The 18,482-nt window shown below is 34.7% G+C and overlaps 1 long non-coding RNA gene across 5 annotated transcripts in view; it reads left to right on the top strand.

Moving 5' to 3' along the window:
* The window catches only part of LOC122356350, a 19,405-nt gene extending 1,084 nt beyond the window's left edge, over positions 1-18,321 (top strand). For 2 of the 5 annotated variants that reach the window (XR_006252311.1, XR_006252310.1), the window contains exons 3-8: positions 9,572-9,894; positions 11,408-11,625; positions 11,905-12,640; positions 14,811-15,357; positions 15,466-15,736; positions 17,057-18,321. This is a non-coding gene — a long non-coding RNA (uncharacterized LOC122356350). The remainder of the gene's footprint in view (positions 1-9,571; positions 9,895-11,407; positions 11,626-11,904; positions 12,641-14,810; positions 15,358-15,465; positions 15,737-17,056) is intronic. The other 3 variants (XR_006252314.1, XR_006252312.1, XR_006252313.1) reach the window with 3 other exon arrangements.
* Positions 18,322-18,482: the final 161 nt, after the last annotated feature.

Consider the following 18,482-nt stretch of genomic DNA (forward strand, 5'->3'; position numbering starts at 1 on the left):
CTTCCCAATTTTGTGTGGGCCACAAAGAATTTCATCAGCATAACAGTGAAAGCTAACACCATGTTTCCTGATAATATCTCCCAGAGGTAACGTGTAAAGCGGGAAAAGTAACGGCCCTAGTATTGAGCCTTGAGGTATTCCATATTGCACTTATGATCGATATGATACCACCTCATTTACTGCTGCAAACTGATGACGGTCAAATAAGTATGATTCTAATGAGGTGCTTCCACTAATGCCAATATAAACTATATAGGCATTAGTTCTTGTCTCTTGTCTATTCAAGAGAATGTTGTGATCGATAGTGTCAAACACAGCGCTAAGATCCAATAGCACCAATAAAAAGATACAACCAGAATCAAGTCATTTGTAACTCTAATGAGAGCAGTCTCAGTACTATAGTACAGTCTAAATCCTGATTGGAAATCTTTGCAGATACCATTTTCTCTAAGAACTGTAACTAACTTTAACTAAAGTCTTTGGGGTCAAGATGTGACCTTTTAACGAGAGGCTTAACAAATTTTATGTACATATTCTAATGACAGTGATGAATTCAAAATAACCAAAGGAGGATCTATAACTTCTGAAGGCAGCTCTTTTAATAGTTTAGATGCAATAGGGTCTAACGTACATGTTGTTGGTTCAGATGATAGAAAACCAGCAAAGTCCTAAATAAAATCAATGTGGTAGCCTGGTGGCCTGTGTTCCTTAGCCAGCACAAACTTGACAGGGGATTTATCACTAACACGTGTTTCTCCAAATAGTGTTATATGCAGCACCATAACCTCAAATGAGTTATACTTAAGAGATGTACTATCGAAATGCAACTTACTGATATATTTAAATGAGGAAAGATGCTTCTGGTGCAGATGGTGTAGTTACAACATCTACCAGCAGGTGTCTTGTGGCTGTTGAAATTATTGGTCAGACCATGCCATAAAAAAATTTCCAGTTTTGTAGTAGCCTCTCGGTTGTTCACTGCTGGAGCCTATCCGCAATAATCCAAGCTTTGCTCTCCATATGGAACCATGTCATGCAGAGAAAAGACAAGATCAAACATCATTCACCTTGTAACTACAGGGAAAGTCACCCTGTGTAGCAGACGCAGCAGCTGAGAAGGATTATGGGGATGAGGTCAGCTTTTTTTCAATGCAACATGGATACCAGGTGTTTTGTCCTTCTGCAACACTGCTGTGCATCCTACATCCTCAGTCTTATATTTATGACTAAAAGCATTTGACAGCTTTGGAGCTTTGTCTTCAATGGACCTAAATCGGCTTTGCACATACTGTCCTTGTGTAGATTATTTTTGTGTCACCTATCTTTGAAATCCTGATGACCAAAACCTTAGCAGTGGAAAAGGCCTCTCCCTGATCACAGCCGGTTGAATTTGACACGAATCGTTGCACATATAAAAGCTCTTTTATGTACAGTAAAGGTTATTTCCATGATCTGTATTGAAAATCCTCTGCTTGATCAGACTTGCTTCAGGTGAGAAAACCCATGTACAGTAACAGTTATGCAAATTTTCAAAATTTCACATTTAAATTGGTTTTACTTAAACTTCATTTACAGAATTTTGCTTTTGATTTTATTTATGATTTAGCATTACTGCCCGTTTTAGGTATACATCATTAATGTAATTAGCAACATCTCTGTATCACTGCTACAATCTTGTCTCTGTGCAACTGCACCCTTTTAAAAAGCATAATTAAAATTCATTTCTAAACATGATTGATTTTAATCAGCCAGTTCTTAGAAAGAGTTCTGTTCCATATCAGGAATGCTATGATTTCTTTCAGATAAGCAAGAGTATCTTTTTGAAAAGTTCATGTCCCAGCATCAAACCCGCTGAATAAAAATCCAATACCTGTTTCTAACAAATTTTGCAAAAATAAAAGTTTTATTGTTTTCTCTAAAATCTGCTTTCCACAACCATTGGTATAGTGATGAAGTCTTGTATTATCACTAAATCACTAGAAAACCCATCACAAAGACATGATTCCTATCTTTCTCAGAGATGAGTTACAACTATTTGTTCCTTTTTCTTTTATGTTGAAATGTTTGACATTATTTAAAGGCCAAAAATCCTGAATGATTAATTCAAAATGCAAACGTGCGGCTATTTTTCTACATTTAAACAGAAACAGAAAATTACAAATGTTGTGAAACAAAGCATATTTATTTATAACCCATGCAATGACGTTATTTAAAATAAATCAATTATATGAATATATTTTCCTCTCATTTGTTACTTGTAAGTTGGATGACACATGTGGAAACTTTCAACACTTGTATTACTTTAATAAATGCAATAAGTCTGATAAATAATTTGAAAATCGTTCATGATGCTAAGCTTTTATCGCATCCAGTACATTTATTATTATTTTATTTTATTTATATTTTTGTACACAGCATCAGCAAATTAGGTAATAAAGCTAATAAATTCTTAAGCTTTTTAGCTATATTTTTTATAATTCAAAATTGTGTATAATTAATAAAAATTGCACGTCGACATAATTATGTGTCTTGAATAAATGCAGCAAGAGAACCTCAGTAATTTTTTTATATTGTTTTTTTCATAACTTTTATTTTAAAGAATAGAAAAGATTATAATTTTTTTCTTTTTTGTTGTGTCTTTGACTGATGATCAATACAGCAAAATGTAAATCGTGGTCACTACTAACTGGGAAAAGCAGTATGAAAAATCTTCCTTTTGTGTTTTGAAAAAAAGCCTATGGGTTTAATATGGGACGAGGGTGAGGGAGTAAATAATGAATTCGTAATGACTCAAATAAACAAATTGTACACATTTTAAAACAGCTCTTGTATGCATGGAAATCAACGTAGGATGCAAGCCCCAGTCCCATTACTTCTTTATATAACATGGGCTATTTGTGGAAAAATGTGCAGTCGCCCATGAACCCAACCTGTACCGCCCCATTTAAACATAGTACAGTGATGGTGAAGCCCACATGAAGGTGTGCGAGGTGGAGACTGCATGCATGGCTTCGATTGCTACGTGCAGTTTCACAGACGTGACTCTTTTTACAAAAACACTGCATTGTTCCAAACCGACCTGTACTGGCTCAGCCTTTTAACACATGTATCAACCCAAAGCCGAGGAAGGTGCCGCTTCACATGAGATTGAATGATAGCCGTCATCCAACCAAGACCTCGTTCTGATCAGACCAAAACCGCCAGATTAATCGCCATCCTCGATGTCACGGCATGTTTTTCAAACACACACACGCTGAAACTGTACTCAAATTCTATATAAAGATCGACGGCTATCTGAGCATCAGACGCCTGCGGCATGAATGGAAGACTGATAGATAGATAAAGTCTCTCTTACATAAAGCCTTTCAGGATATTTTATGTAACTGGAAACTCTCATGGTGCTTTTGAAAGATGGTAGATATACAACCACAGCATAAAGGTCAGCTTGTGCAACTCCATATATAGATTCTGAAATTATTAAGAGTTACATCATTGTAATATTTTACTAATTTCCATTGCATATAGAGATCAGTGCAAGTTTCTTTGTAAAGTTAACTATGTTATTCAGTATTGGCATATTTAAATTTGTTGAGAGTCATTGACTTCCACTGGATCTTGTGCAAGCCGCATTATTATGTTATGCGTCAATCATATTTATTTTGTACTAAAATGTGAGTTATTGTTGTTACCATTAAGTTGCGACATGTTATGTGCTGTCTGCCAGCATCCGATTTGTTTTTCCAAGTAAATAGAAAATTGTGGCAGGTTGCAAAATTTTTTTGTGTGTTAAATTAATGATATTATCAGCAACCAATCAACCTCAACTTGACTTTAACGATATAACTGTTCATCTCAAAATAAATTTGAGGTCATTCCCCCCCAAAATATGCCTCAAATCATCAATCTACATCAACTAATTAATGCATGACGAATGGTTTTGCACTGAATTTGTACATTTTCATTATGTGCAGATTTGCTTCAAAAGTTTTGAGGTTCACATTCAATTTCTTAATGTTTAGAAATGTTCAGTTTTTCTAAAAACTGTCATCATACTTACTAATTTACATCTCCAATAAAGAGAGTTTGCATCAAGTTATACTGTAGGTCACCTTAAATAATTCAATCAATGCTTTTTGGCTATGCAATATTGAAACAACGTTGAAACATTCACAAAAAAGAAAGTTAATTCTGTTTGGAATGACAAGAGTTAATTGGTCAATTTTAAGGTGAATTATCCCATAAATCATTTTCTGGAAGTAAAAGTTTAAGTGCAAAAAAAGTATCAGATGACAAAACTATAGTAAAAGGCACCGATTCAAAATAGAAGTAATTTTTAAATACTTAAAATTGTCACGAAACAAAATTCTATTTGGAATAAATGCTGTTCTTTTGAACTTTTTTCAAAAGGATTATCACAGTTTCCACGAAAATCTAAAATAAATGGTTCTTCAGCAAATCTGCATATTAGAATGATTTCTAATGGACGATCAGTTCTTACTAAAAACTGGAGTCACAGGGATAAATGACATTTTAAACTACTGTCGCAACCGATTCATGTAAAGCGATCCCATTTAAAGCAGCACAAGGCCCTCCTGTTCGTGTAACGGGTTTTGAAAGGTACATATAATCTGATGTATCTGATGTTCATCCACGTAAGGGCGTCCAAACGCTAATCAGAACCATCGTCTTGAACTTGATCTCAGCGCTAATCAAACTCAACACTGAACTTCCGCAGGATATTTGTCCGAAACAAAACAGTGCTGTATTTTTAGGTCCAGGAATACTTTACACATTCCAAATCTGAGATAAAAGAACTACCAGACATACACGTGCGCAAAACCGATGCAGTGATATTAAAGACTCCTGATGTCGCCAGAGAAAAGCATGCTATCGTCCTCTCCTTAACCCCGTTCTGTAACCCGGTGCCCCCATGATGTCATAACTCACTATAGGATTAAAAAGGATTCCCGTTGGCAGCGGGCCCATACGGGAGTGAGAGATGAGTCGATTGCTTCCTTGTCTCCTTTCCATGCAATGATGGAGGGAAGACTGTACGTGCTGCATGTCAGTGGCCTCGCATACCAGCGGCAGAAGATATACATCGGTCTGTGAGCCTGTGAAGCAGCTATGTGTTCAGAACAGGATCAAACTATTTCGTCTGTTCTGTTGGTCAGCAACCTTAACCGAGCTGTCAGTCTGCAAGTGATTAAAACGCAGTAAAAATTCACAAATTAAGGCCTTAAATCAGAGCAGAAATCACTGAATTAAATGTTGCACGCTTTGCTAAAAATTGATATCTTCCTTGTTGTTTTTAACTTGTTTTCAATACAAGTGTCATACTTAAATCAATATACATTAAGGTGCTAAAAAAAGATGGTGTTTGTTTAAAACAAGAACATATGCAGTAAATGTCCATAGTTATGAAAACTTGTCTTCCCTTTAAAACGAGATGTTTTAGCTGATATTTGTTTTATTTCAGTCATATGAAACGCTTCGTTTTATGACGAAAGATACCAATTTTCAAAAATAATCAAAGTAATATTAACATCTGTGCTAAGTAACGTATTGTAGCTAATTGTAAAAATATAGAATGGTTACAGCTGCTGAACAACATAACCATTTGATTCATTAATATATATTTGATCTGATCAATGTGGTGTTTGGCCAGATGATTGAGAAGACAAAACAAGTTCCCTGAAATGTTATTTTTAAATATGCAAATTATGGTATTATAAAAATCCAACAATTTGCTTAAGCTTATAGAACAGAAAAAAGAAATTGTTTGTGTACGTTCTACAAAAAAGGGGATTTCTAAAGCAGTACAGGAGTAAAAAAAAAACATTGCTTAAATATTTTCTTTCCACTAGTCTAAAGGAAAACATGTTATGGAAGCGAATAATCTCAAAACTGACTAGTGCCAAAAAGTGGATTTTCCCTGTAGCGTCCAGTAAATATATAAATATTTTATCTGATACTGGACAGGAGTTTTAAAATCATTCACTCTGATGACTGTGAGTTTGTATATAGCTGCTTTAAGTGTTGATTTGGCTATAAATTAATAGTAGGATCAAGTTTAAAATGGATGGAGCAAATGTATGCACATGCAGACATATCCCAGCAGGGGGCGCTTGTACTACTGTCATTGACTGTCATCTCTGCTAAAAGATACTGCTCTGTTTTGTGGTGTATTTTTTTTTCCTGACTGCATGATCTTTCTGTGGTCAGTTCAGTTCAGCATTAAACGCTTCAGTTGCCCGCAAACAAGAGAGATGCACCCAGTGCATGAGCGCGTATTTGCGTGTGAATGACTTTGACAAACGTATTCCAGCGGGAATCTGTAGACGCTGACATTTGCAAAGAATGTTTGTTCTGATTTTTTAAGTTTGTCTGCAGCCCTGGGAGGAACCGAGTCTATTAATGGAGCTGTTATGACCAGCTCTGTGTTAGTTTTAAGGTCATTTGGATTCAGAAGGTCCAAACAACACTCGTACTGTCAAGAAGAGTAAAGCTTTCGGCCTATCAGTGAATTGGTGGCGTTTTCACCTAAAATGACTCCTACAGAGAAAAATGGTGTTTGCTAAATAGCAAAACAGCACTTGGAAGTTTTTAAGACTAAACTGTTCTAAGCATTTATTTTTAATTTAATGTTTTACTCCCCGGTGACATTCCAAAAAATATTTTCAAGTCAGTTAACAGTTCCAAATAGTTCCAAAATATTGTTTGAATTTAATTAGTTCATTAAACTGTCCTTTTTTTTTGTTTTTGCTGTTGTGCTGGAAAGTCTGATTCATGTATGTGAACTGGTTTCTTCGACAGTTATTGCAAATTAATCTTTTTTCCTGTTATTTCTTCAAATAAGGATCGTTCTATTTTGCATATGCCTTAAAATTGTTACACAGCTAAGAAAGATGTTTATTTTGTATCAGAAAAATACTAATGGCATGCACTACAATATATACTCCATAAAAAGGTAACTAGGAAAGTAATGTATTATGTTACCTTTATTTTACTTTTTGTCAACAGGGCTGGGCTTCCTTGTTTCTTTTTGAGGAACAAAACCCCGAAGTGTTATATCTAAAGGCCAAAAGTTTGACTTTGCATTTCAACATGGCCACAGGAGAGCTGTCAGTCAATGAATGGAAACACAAAGTGACCTGTGTTATATATTTGAAAAAGTAACTCGATATTTTATTGTACATTTGAAAACTAATGCTGGTAAATTACTTTACCAGTAGCCAGTAATCTGACTAGTTAACTCACATTACTTGTAATACGCAACCCCAACACTATGCAGTGTATATATTCAAAAAATCTGAATATTACTATAATTTCTAAAGGATGTGAATTTATATATATGTACAGCACACACACACACACACACACACACACACACACACACACACACACACACACACACATATATATATATATATATATATATATATATATATATATATATATATATATATATATATATATATATATAGACACACACACACACATGAACACACATACATGCAATTATAGGGTGCTACCTTATTTATGTAAAAATACTACAATATGTTTGCAGATATTTAGGAAACATGCTAAGTAAACATACTTATCTGAAAACAATGCCACAGTCAATTATTGTCTTTTGAAAATATTCGTTCAGGTCCGGAATGTCGGCTTCTGTTTTGGTTTGTGAGTCCCGCCCACTGTAGTTTACCCAATCGTGTTTCGGAACCCCGGGTTGCCAGATGATCGAAACCACAGCACATTACATTTCGATCACTGAAGTTGGAAAATGAAAGGGGTCTGAGCGGGAATCTGGCAACCTGCGTGCCGGGTGAAACATTCAGATCAGGCGCCTTCAGGTCAATGCTACTTGCATTTTATTATTTATTTTTTATTGCATAAGAACATATATAACAAGAAGAAATATACAACTTTGCATATAAATGGCATCGCATAGAAGTCGCTATTTCCACAGCGCGCTAGCTGAGAGGAGTTTCGTCAAAGCCGACTAAAAGTGAGATTGCAAAAATTAAAGAGAGGGTTTAACTCTAAAACATGAAATGTAGTTATCTGCTTTTTGCTATAAAACAGACTTTTAATATGTTAAAAAAAATACATGTTTAAGTTATTATTACTTAATTAAAAGCAAACACATCTGCAGTTTGATTGATTTTCATTTTAGGCTACACGGAATGTGCAATAAAAAACAAAAAAATCTTTTCATTTGCCGTTAACATAAGTATAAATGTAATTTTACCGTTGTGTAACTGTACGTGACCGGAGGGCTGTTGACGTCAGAAAAGATGTACCGTCTTCTGTGAATCATTTGAGTAATCACAAGCATCTCTCTTTCTTATTGGGAAGCAAACATATCCTTCTGCTGGAGAGAAAGGCCTGTTTCCTGCTGCATGCCGGTGGTTAGACCTTGGCCAACACACCCTCAGATATTTCTGTCTCTTCTCGCTCTGCTCCTCGCCACAAAACACACAGAAAAGTAACAGCAACAATAATGAGACACAGGATTTAAAAAAAAGCAATCTTCTCACCCTTCACCTGTATCAATTTCTATAGTTTTTTTAGTATGTCAGAGCTGTTTTTTTACATGCAATGCAAATGGTCACCAAATACGGACGCTTCAAATACGACAAAAGCAGCCTAAAAGTATTCGATTCTATTTGTACATATTTTAATACTTCTGTAGTCACATGACTGAAAGTGAAATATAGTCTTACTGGCTGTCTATGTTTACACATGGTCATATGAAATATTCCAAATACTCTTTATTCTGCGAGTAAAAGCATCCAATAACCAAGTGTTTATGAGATAAAAATATTTTCTAAAATTAATAAATTCGAGTAGCATTTAGCCAGTTTTGTTATTTTCACAGTATATATTTTAATATTCTTGAAAGAAGTCTCTTTTGCCCACATAGGACATGTTTATATTTAATCAAAATTATATTAAAAATATTAAAATATTACTGCAATTGTAAACTTAGTACATTTTAAAATGTAAGCTGAATTTTTAGCACCATTACACAAATCTTGAGTGTTACATGATCCTTCAGAAATATTTCTAATTTGCTGATTTGCAGAAAAATAAATATTTAACATTATTATTATCAATACTGAAAACAGTTGTGGTGGATAAAATTTATTCAAGATTATTTGATAAATGTCTAATTTATTTGAAATTAGATATTTTATTTATATATTAATATATTTATATATTAATTCACTTTACTATTACGTTTAAACACTTGAATGCACCTTTGCTCAATAAAAGCGACTGTCAAAAAATTGATCTTATCAAACTTTTCAATGGTAGCGTATAATATAATATAATTAAACTAGTATATTTTACCTTGTAAAGCCACTTCAGTGTTTTACAGCTTCCACATAATCATCACGTGATTATATTCAGGACTTGAGGATTGTGTTTTGTAGTGTATGTGGATATAAGTCGCTAAAGGGTCTTTTCTCTGACGAGGCTGCTCTGCTCTGAAAGAGCCGCATGGATTTGCACATAGTAAAGCATCTGTTTTCTTTTACATGAACACTGAATGACGGATCAGTCGAAATGAGCTTCACACACGCCGAACAGCTGCAGACGAGACTCGACGCCATCCAGAATGCAGCTCCCTCGTGATGTAACAGATGCAAAACAAAGCAAAAATGATTTGGCTGAGCCACGGGAGACCCAGACTGGCCCTCCGGGGCTTTTGTGGGCAGATTGCGAGATAACACAGTACAACTTTTCAGACAGTACTTCACGAGGATCTGCCTGTCCAATCATAAACAGCAGTCCATCAAAACTAACAAGGCGTGTTTTCATCATTCTAGACTGGTGGTGCTCAACCAAAGGGCTGGAGCCCATTGCATGGAAAATCACATGGGAGTAAGTAACTGATGACAGATTTCTTTTCATTTTGGACATAAACCAGGTTTATTTGATTATCCATGAACTATTTTTGTTAAACTCTGAATTTCTATCCTCAGCTGTGTACTAAATGAAGGACCTTTCCATGTAAGTGGTGGCCAGATGTGTGAGAAAGGAGTCATTTTGTTAACAGATTTTGTTTAAATTCATCATTAAATAGGAATATAGGCAGAATCACAGTCAGGATGCTGTGAGAAAGATCTGCTCATATTCACAGCTCTGGACAGAGATGTCAGATTACAGGAATTCAATTCATGTTAGACCATAAACATCTGGATCTTCTTTGGTTCATTACACATCATCCAACATATATACACCTACTTGTTTCTAGCACGGACATAGCTTCTTAGGAAAACAAACCATCAAGTGCAACAGAAAACAGCTGCGTAATTAAAGTGCCCCATAATGGATTTTTACAAATTCTTACATCTAAAAGTGCACCGTGTGTAAAGTTATTGTCTCTCAAAAGAAAGAGTCTACTCTGAATCATTGAGTCATTTTCATGTCGGTGTCAAAATGAAATACTTTGATATTTTTGCGTTGGTTCTGAATCATTGAGCAAATCGTTTTAAAGCAGTTGAACAAATAAGATAAAACAAATATAAATACATATATATATATATATATATATATATATATATATATATATATATATATATATATATATATATATATATATATATATATATATATATTACACACATATATATTATATATATATATATATATATATATATATATATATATATATATATACCAAAATATGAACCTTTCATAACCCCTAATAGATTCACTTTAAATGAATTCCGCATTTATTGAATTCTGTTTGTTGTACTTCACTGCCAAACTGATTTTTTTAAACATAAATCGAGCAAAAATAGAAAGCTTAGCAGCATAGAAAAAATTAAACAGATGTAACAGATGTTGATTATTAAATAAACAATGGTTCAAGATATTCTCTGAAAATGGTATTGCTATTAAAGCAGATTCCTCATTTTAGAGGATGTTTAGACATTTTTACCAGGAAACAGGATGAAATAGTTATTACGAAATGCTCAAATATCTTTTTTATGACTAGTCCACTGGTTAATGTGTGGGGAGACGGCTGTATAATAATCTAATGTCTCCCTCTTAAAACACGATAACTTTTACAAACACTAAAGGAATGTTAATGACATCCTCCACAGGCATAATTATTTACTTTCCTCACTATGTTGGGGCAATATTCCAAACGTATTCAGATTTTCAGTCAATGTAGAAACCATCCCATCATTTTTTCAGTCTTAAGTTTGTCGAGCTGAAACTGGAAGTAATTTAAAGTGCCACACAATATCCCAAAGGTTCTCAGCGCTTGCGTGAAATTATGTCGTTATGACGTACAACGAAGACTAAATATTTGGGATATCTCACTGAAGGTCACTGATCAAATAAGCATTTATATGACACTGACCATGTGATTCCTGTTGTGCAGATGGTCAGATGTTCTTATTCTACTGCTTCAGCATCCAGTGGTTGCATGCGGTCACATGTTGGGTTCAACCGCACACGCTCCGGAGCAGCTGTCTTACACGCGCTCTGCGGCTCTGCTCCTGACAAACGCTCAGTGACCATTGATACAGTGAATGTTCAAGTATCTGTGGCATGCAGCCTGCCCTCGACCCCTCAGGCACGAGCGCACACACTTTACAAGTTAAGTGTAGAGCCTCGATCAGACACAGACAAACTGAATTCAAGGTTGAAGAGATTTATATCATAAGACTCTCGATGTCCCTTTCATTTTTAATGATGCTTTATCATTTAATTGGTAGGCTCCTTTTTGTTTGTTACTTTCAATAACCTATTTACTAGTGCAAAATCAAAAAGTTGTATCTTTTAAAGGAATAGTCCAACCAAAGGTCATTCAAGATGTAAATTGGCTTGTTTATTTCATTATTGGAATTTAGCCTTACATCTTGCTCTCCTCTGCAGTGAATGGGTGCCGTCAGGATGAGAGCCCAAACAGCTGTTAAAAACACCACGATAATCCACGCAACTCAAGTCTATCAGTTATCAGTTGTTTTTATAAGAAACAAATCCACCGTCAAGATATTTTTGATGTCAAAAAATGTCTCCAAATCAGTTGCAATGAAGAAACAAATGCATCTACATCTCGGATGGCCTGAAGGTGAGTGAATTTTCAGCAAATGTTCAATTTTGGCTAAACTATACCTTTAAGAATCAATACTGTAAAAGATTTTTGTATTAAAGGTGCAGTATACCTTTACAATACATTTACTAAATTTCATGCCATTCCATATCTGTAAATGATTTTATTTATTTATTATTTATTCTGTTAAACACACATTTATGTATTTTGAAGAATGTTGGCGACCAAAAAAGTATAAAAAAATAGTAAAATGATATAAAAAAATTAAGTCAAAGGCTACCATCAACTTTTACAAAACGTTTGCAAAAAACCTTCAAATGTTCTTCAAAGGTTTGGAGCAACATGAGGGTGAGTAAAAACCATCCTTTAAACATTGACATACATCTAATAACATCTAACCTTCACATTAGGTTTTGCATGGGTTACGACTATTTATATTGTCAAATCTATTTTATTTTATTTTATTTTATTTCTTTTTAGGTAAGGGAAACATGTTTGGCTCCTAGGAGTACTGGCATGGATTTGAATAATCACTTTGGAAATCCTAAGGGCTTAAATGTAAGTTTGAAACCAGTGGGATGGGAGGTTTCTGATGGCCATCTGCTCCTCTTTGGAATGTTATTTACTGACTATACTGATAAAGAGTGACTTTCCAAATCTTCTGAAGGGAGTGACATGTTGTTTCCCTATGGAACTAGTGGAATTTACAGATAAGGACTGATAAATAAAAAACTAATTATCCCTCTTAGCATACAAAGGCAAGAAGAGCCTTCCAAAATTAGCCTCATATCTGGGATCAGCGCACTGGGACGCAGGTAGAAATTCACTTCAAAAATTTTTAAATAAACAATAACTAGTTAGTGGAAAGAAGGTGTTGTGAAATCTTTTATATAAACATAGCTGCAATTCCAAGGCTTCTGACCATAACCTGAACCCAGACCTGATCTAATGAAAACCAGACTGTTTCCAGGACCAGCAGGACACTTAATCTACAGGTCATTCCTTCGCATTACATATTTGTGTTCCCATCATCTATTCATTTTAATATAGCCCATTTTATGAAATATTAGATTCACTATTTATTATGGAAATTATAGAACCATTTTCTAATGGATTTGATTAATTCTGGGATACTTTTGTAGGATAGTTGGCTTTTTTTTTACTTTAAATTAGTCGCCTTGTCTCATAAAATTATAAAAATGTACAAGCAATTGTTAAAAAATAAAATACAAAATTAATGAAATAAAATAAAACCTTATCCAATTATATCTAATTTATTCCCATTAGCCCTTCAGTTTCATCTAGTTATTTATTTTTTTATTTAAATAATGTAAATAATGAAGTTGCAATGAATATGTGTAAAACATATGAGCGAATAAAATAGCATTTCTCTGAAATTCCGGTTCATTCCTCCATATAAATGCTTAAATTACAACAAAACTTTTTGGAAAAGTTAAAGAGTTCAAAAGACACTGCATTACAGGAATGACCCCAAAACACAAAGACACAGAGCAAAAATAAATCCACTCTGAAAGACATGTGTGGCCACTAAGGTTTAGATAAAAGAAATGCTTCTACATACTTTAGAAACCTCAGCTATACAATACGCCTACTGTATTTATTATTCATCTAGCCAAGAATGTGACCTATGTAGATACTTTTCCCATCTGTATTTATTTATGCTTAACATATATCCCAACTCCTTATTCTAAAATACAATGTTGTGTCCTCCTCTTGCAGAAGTGCATTCTGGGAAGTGACAGCAGTCAGACTCTTTAATCAGCACGACTCCCACTCTGTGACCGCACACGCCCTGTAATAAACTCTGCGTGTGCCGCCTATTCTCATGGAATAAATAGATGCGTTCTGGGGTAGTTCTTTCTGGCCAGTACTTTTCACCATACCACACAATGATTACAAGACAACACGCTTCCGGAAATGGCTACTGGAATTCTTTTGGGAATACAGTACTGACTCCCTTCATTAGCCTCCATTATTTGAAATGGAAGTACCTACACTAAAACAATTCTCACTCAGATACTGCAAGTAAACTTCATAATAACTTCATTGAAATTAAGATAAAAATGCAATTTACTCAGCTCTACGAATCTCTTTCTTCTGTTAAAAAACATTTTTAAAAAGAAAGTAGTCATGTGATGCAAAGTTTTACCTTACAAGCTGTTAGCGCTTAGGTAAGATCCCTAAAGTTACGAAACCAAAGAGATTTCTTTATAAAAGTTAATCCCATAAAACGGCTCGTTTAAACATGCCCCCACTTCTCTATGTCATAGAGTCAGTTTATTTTCATAACACCGCCCAAATCTTTATGCAAAAAAACCCTGCGCCAGAACAAATATTATTGCGTGTTCGACACATTTACTGATTCCTAAAACCTGCAGAGTAGCCTGCGCTGGCTGTGCACAGACAATAAAGTGAGGCCATTCTTATTCTGCAAGGACAGTCTGGTGCTTCTGACTCACTAATTTAAGCAAGCTGTGTTTTCTTTTAAAAAGAACCTGATGCTTACTATTCAAATGCGAGTTTCGAGGGCCGAAGGGTAGTGCTTGTTGTTTGTCATTTCTCAGATCAAAAATGCAGTGTTATGTTTATGAGGCGTGATGCAATGCAATAAAAAGACAGTAATAAGTTAGGATAATCAGTAATTATGTCCCCACTAGATGCGACAGATGCATCATTTGTAATGGTTTTTATTGTTTTTGTGTCATAGCACTGGGACACGGCATCAGGATATGATAACATTTCCGCCAAAACCCTTGAGGTATTCGACCAATCACAACACACTGGATAACTGTCCAATCAGAGCACACCTCGCTTTTTTTGAGCGATGAGCGAATCGGCCCGTTTCAGGAAGGAGATGCGAAAAGGAGAAATAAAAATGTACAGCATGTGGAAAATAATTGTTTTTTTGAACTTTAAATCGCATAAACACATTGCATTATCCCATATACACAAAATAATGTTCTTTTTAGCAACATCACAATCCCTTAAATTAAAAAGCCACAGCAAAGAAAAACAAATACTATTGGATGCAGTGGATGCCAGCAACATTTGGCTAGCTGCATATTGTCTGTTGTGTTCAATAGAAGAAAGTAAATGATGACCTTTTTAGTGAATTATCCCTTTAAGGAAAGCATAACCTCTTAAAGTTTGTAGGTGATCTGCCTTCAGGGACTCAAGTGTAAACAGTGAAAGTGGGAGGCTGAGAACATTTTGTACATGAACTGAATGAATAGGAATAACAGTTTCAACATTGTGTAAGTCTACCATGACTTTTGTCCTGGTTATGTTGTTCTATCTATTTACAGTGTTAAAGCTGATAAAATAATACCATTCATATTTGTTTTGACTCATGTGCTGAGCAGGTCTAAGATTTGAAAAGTCAGCAGGACATCTCTTCCTGCGTCAACCGCAAACAAGTTCCCAAAACCCCTCTGAAACCAGCCTGGCCAGATGCACGTGTGTGGCATTAAATATGGAACTAAAACAGCACAGAGAGCACAGAAAACATCACCCACCTGATACTTTCTTTGTAGATTATTTTTCTACCGTTGAAGAAGGAGGTGGAAAAATCGTGACCCAAACAGAACCTCAAACAGCCCTTCACTTTCAAAGGTTTCAGGACGTTTTTGAAAGGTCAGGAAAATAAAAAGAATACGTGTGATGCAACTGCTTGGAAATGCATGAATTGAAAATTCATTAAAAGAAAATAAGACGGAAAGTTCTGTAAATATTTGCTTTTGCTTACTTAGAGGAACAAGGAAGAGTGAGATCAGTGCCCAGTGCTTTAACCACAACCACACAAATCAAAGCACAAAACAATGTCTGCACTGTTTATTTGAAAAGTTTAGCACATTTGACACATTTATTTATATATTCAACAACTTTCCAACATGGATAACTGTTGAATTGTTGCAGTTAAGCTACTGCTTCACTTGCTTTCTAAAAAAGCGGGACATGTTAAACTTAAGAAGCCCAGGTGAAAGCCACTTACACCTTGGGTTAAGTGATGTTAATAACCTTTCAAAAAAAGGTTCTCCACATATAGTGTGCTAGGAATCCTAAACAAGTTTTGTCAAAAAAAAACGGTGTTGGAAACTTTAAGCTATAGCGAATTCAAGCTGACAAGCGCACTTGTTGTTTTTGAACAAAGGCCAATAAATCAATTTTAGCAAATCAGCGCTAAAATTTCAAGATGACGAACTTGATGAACCTGTGATATCTTTTTCAGAGCGTGAAAGGAAAATAAAAGCTGAAACGTTTTCATGGAAACTTGCAAAAGCAGGGTGTTACAATGTTGAGGGAAAGCTCTGTGTATTGCGTATAATCATATCCATGCATAACTATTACAGTCTATGATCACAACGTTTGTCAGGCATCTACATGGTCATCTAAAGAGATTATAAAAATTAAACAAGTGTTTTCGTAACATGAAATGCAGAGTTTTCTGCTTTGAAAAAAACATAATTGTTGGAGTTATCTGCTTTTGACTTTATACTTTTAATGAACTTTTTTAATAATTTTTTTTAAATGGACCTCTCTCAGAAGAGAAAGTCATCATAGTTGGGTTAACTTAAAGTACAGTAAATGGGAGAGTAATAAAAATATATTTTTTGCATTCCCATTTGCTCAAATAGCAAAAGAAAAATTCTACAATAGTGTTTTCATGACTTTAAGGGAAAAAATAGAGTCCCTCCCATAGACGCTGTTTGGAAACACACTCGCATTAGTTTTTTGCAATGTAATGCATAGGTAATATAATACAAAGAATAGTGTTATAAATGTATCTAGATTAAATAAATTGAGAAAAAAATTGTAAATTGAATGAAGGTTGAAAACTAAGGTTCTACTAAAAAATCTAGTTGACACTAAAAGTACCTAGTTGTAAAACATCTTCACAAATGTCAAAGTTATAGTGTGAATTACTAACCCTGAGTAAAAATGTGTTTCTTACAGGACCGCTGTCTATGTAACCCCTCAAAACCTCTGACAGTAGAGGAAGTGACTTCAGCGGCACCAGTTAGTAAGCTCTCTTGGTTTTCAGTGACCAAACATACCTTCACAGGCTCTGATTGTTCTATGGTCCAAAACAAGCTAATTTGAAACCGGGAAAATCAGGTAATTCTTTCATAAATATCACAGCATTTCCAACACTGAGTCTGCACTCATGTGAACTCAAATAGTCTTTTGGTGGGAAGAACTGGAGGTGTTCCTCTCAGATTCCTCTGAACACTAGTGTCCACAAGCGTTATATGGTGATTGCAGCTTGGCAAACATGAGGACAATACTCAGTATTCTTCCTGCGACCATGTGCTCTCCACATGTGACATCATGCCCACAAAACACAAAAAGACTTCATTCAGAAAGCTTGATGTCAAATAGTGGCTATTTCACTTAACTGAATGATTGTTCAAACAGACCAAGTGTAAGATCCAGCCCTAAGGGAAACACAGTCAGCCTCTCTGTAAGCAGTCAATAAAGGGTCAGATGTGTTAGAGAGGAGTATGGCACTGGATCAAGTAGCAGATGTTCACAGGGAACACACATAATGCATGCACACCTTGAATTCTCTGCAAGTCACTTTGGATAAAACCCACAAATGTAAATGTAGTCACACGTTATTTTGAGATCCAGTTCTTGCTATTAACAAACTATTAACGTTTGCCTCAATAAACTCAATAAATAGTTAAGGTTACTTATTGGGTAGCTTTAGGAATGTAGAATATGGTCATGCAGAATTTCTGCGATATAAGCGCAAATAGACAACAAATATGTTAATAATAGGCACTTTAATAAGCAAATAGGTAATTGTCAGAATTGGTTCCTGTACTAGTGTTACCATAAATTTAGAACTCTATTCCAAAACCTACACTACAAAATAATAAAAAGACAATGACTTAAAAAAAAAACATATATATAAAAAAAACACCAACCACAATAAAATACATTTATTTAAGAAACAACACTGCGTAAGAATGAGGACATTTTTTTAAAAAAAACAAAATTATGTATTAGTGGAGTTTTTTTGTACTACATACAATTCAGATAATCTTTTCTTCTCTATTGTGACGTATATTCGAGTGAAGTCAGACTTGACTTTGACCTAACATAGTTGGGACATGTCAGGAATTAATGGGATTACTGTCTTTTGCTAACTGATGTGATCTTACGAGTGACAGTTTGCTGAAGGTGAGTTAAAATAAGTCTTACGTGACTTGTTTATACGTACATACACACACACATAAGCTTGTTTTAAAGATTTTTAGATATGTTGCATTAAAAACTAATTGCTTGTTTTAATTTTTTATATATATATATATATATATATATATATATATATATATATATATATATATATATATATATATATATATATCGATGG

Source organism: Puntigrus tetrazona, chromosome 13 (genome assembly GCF_018831695.1).
Source record: "Puntigrus tetrazona isolate hp1 chromosome 13, ASM1883169v1, whole genome shotgun sequence".
In the NCBI taxonomy this organism is placed as follows: Eukaryota; Metazoa; Chordata; class Actinopteri; order Cypriniformes; family Cyprinidae; genus Puntigrus; species Puntigrus tetrazona.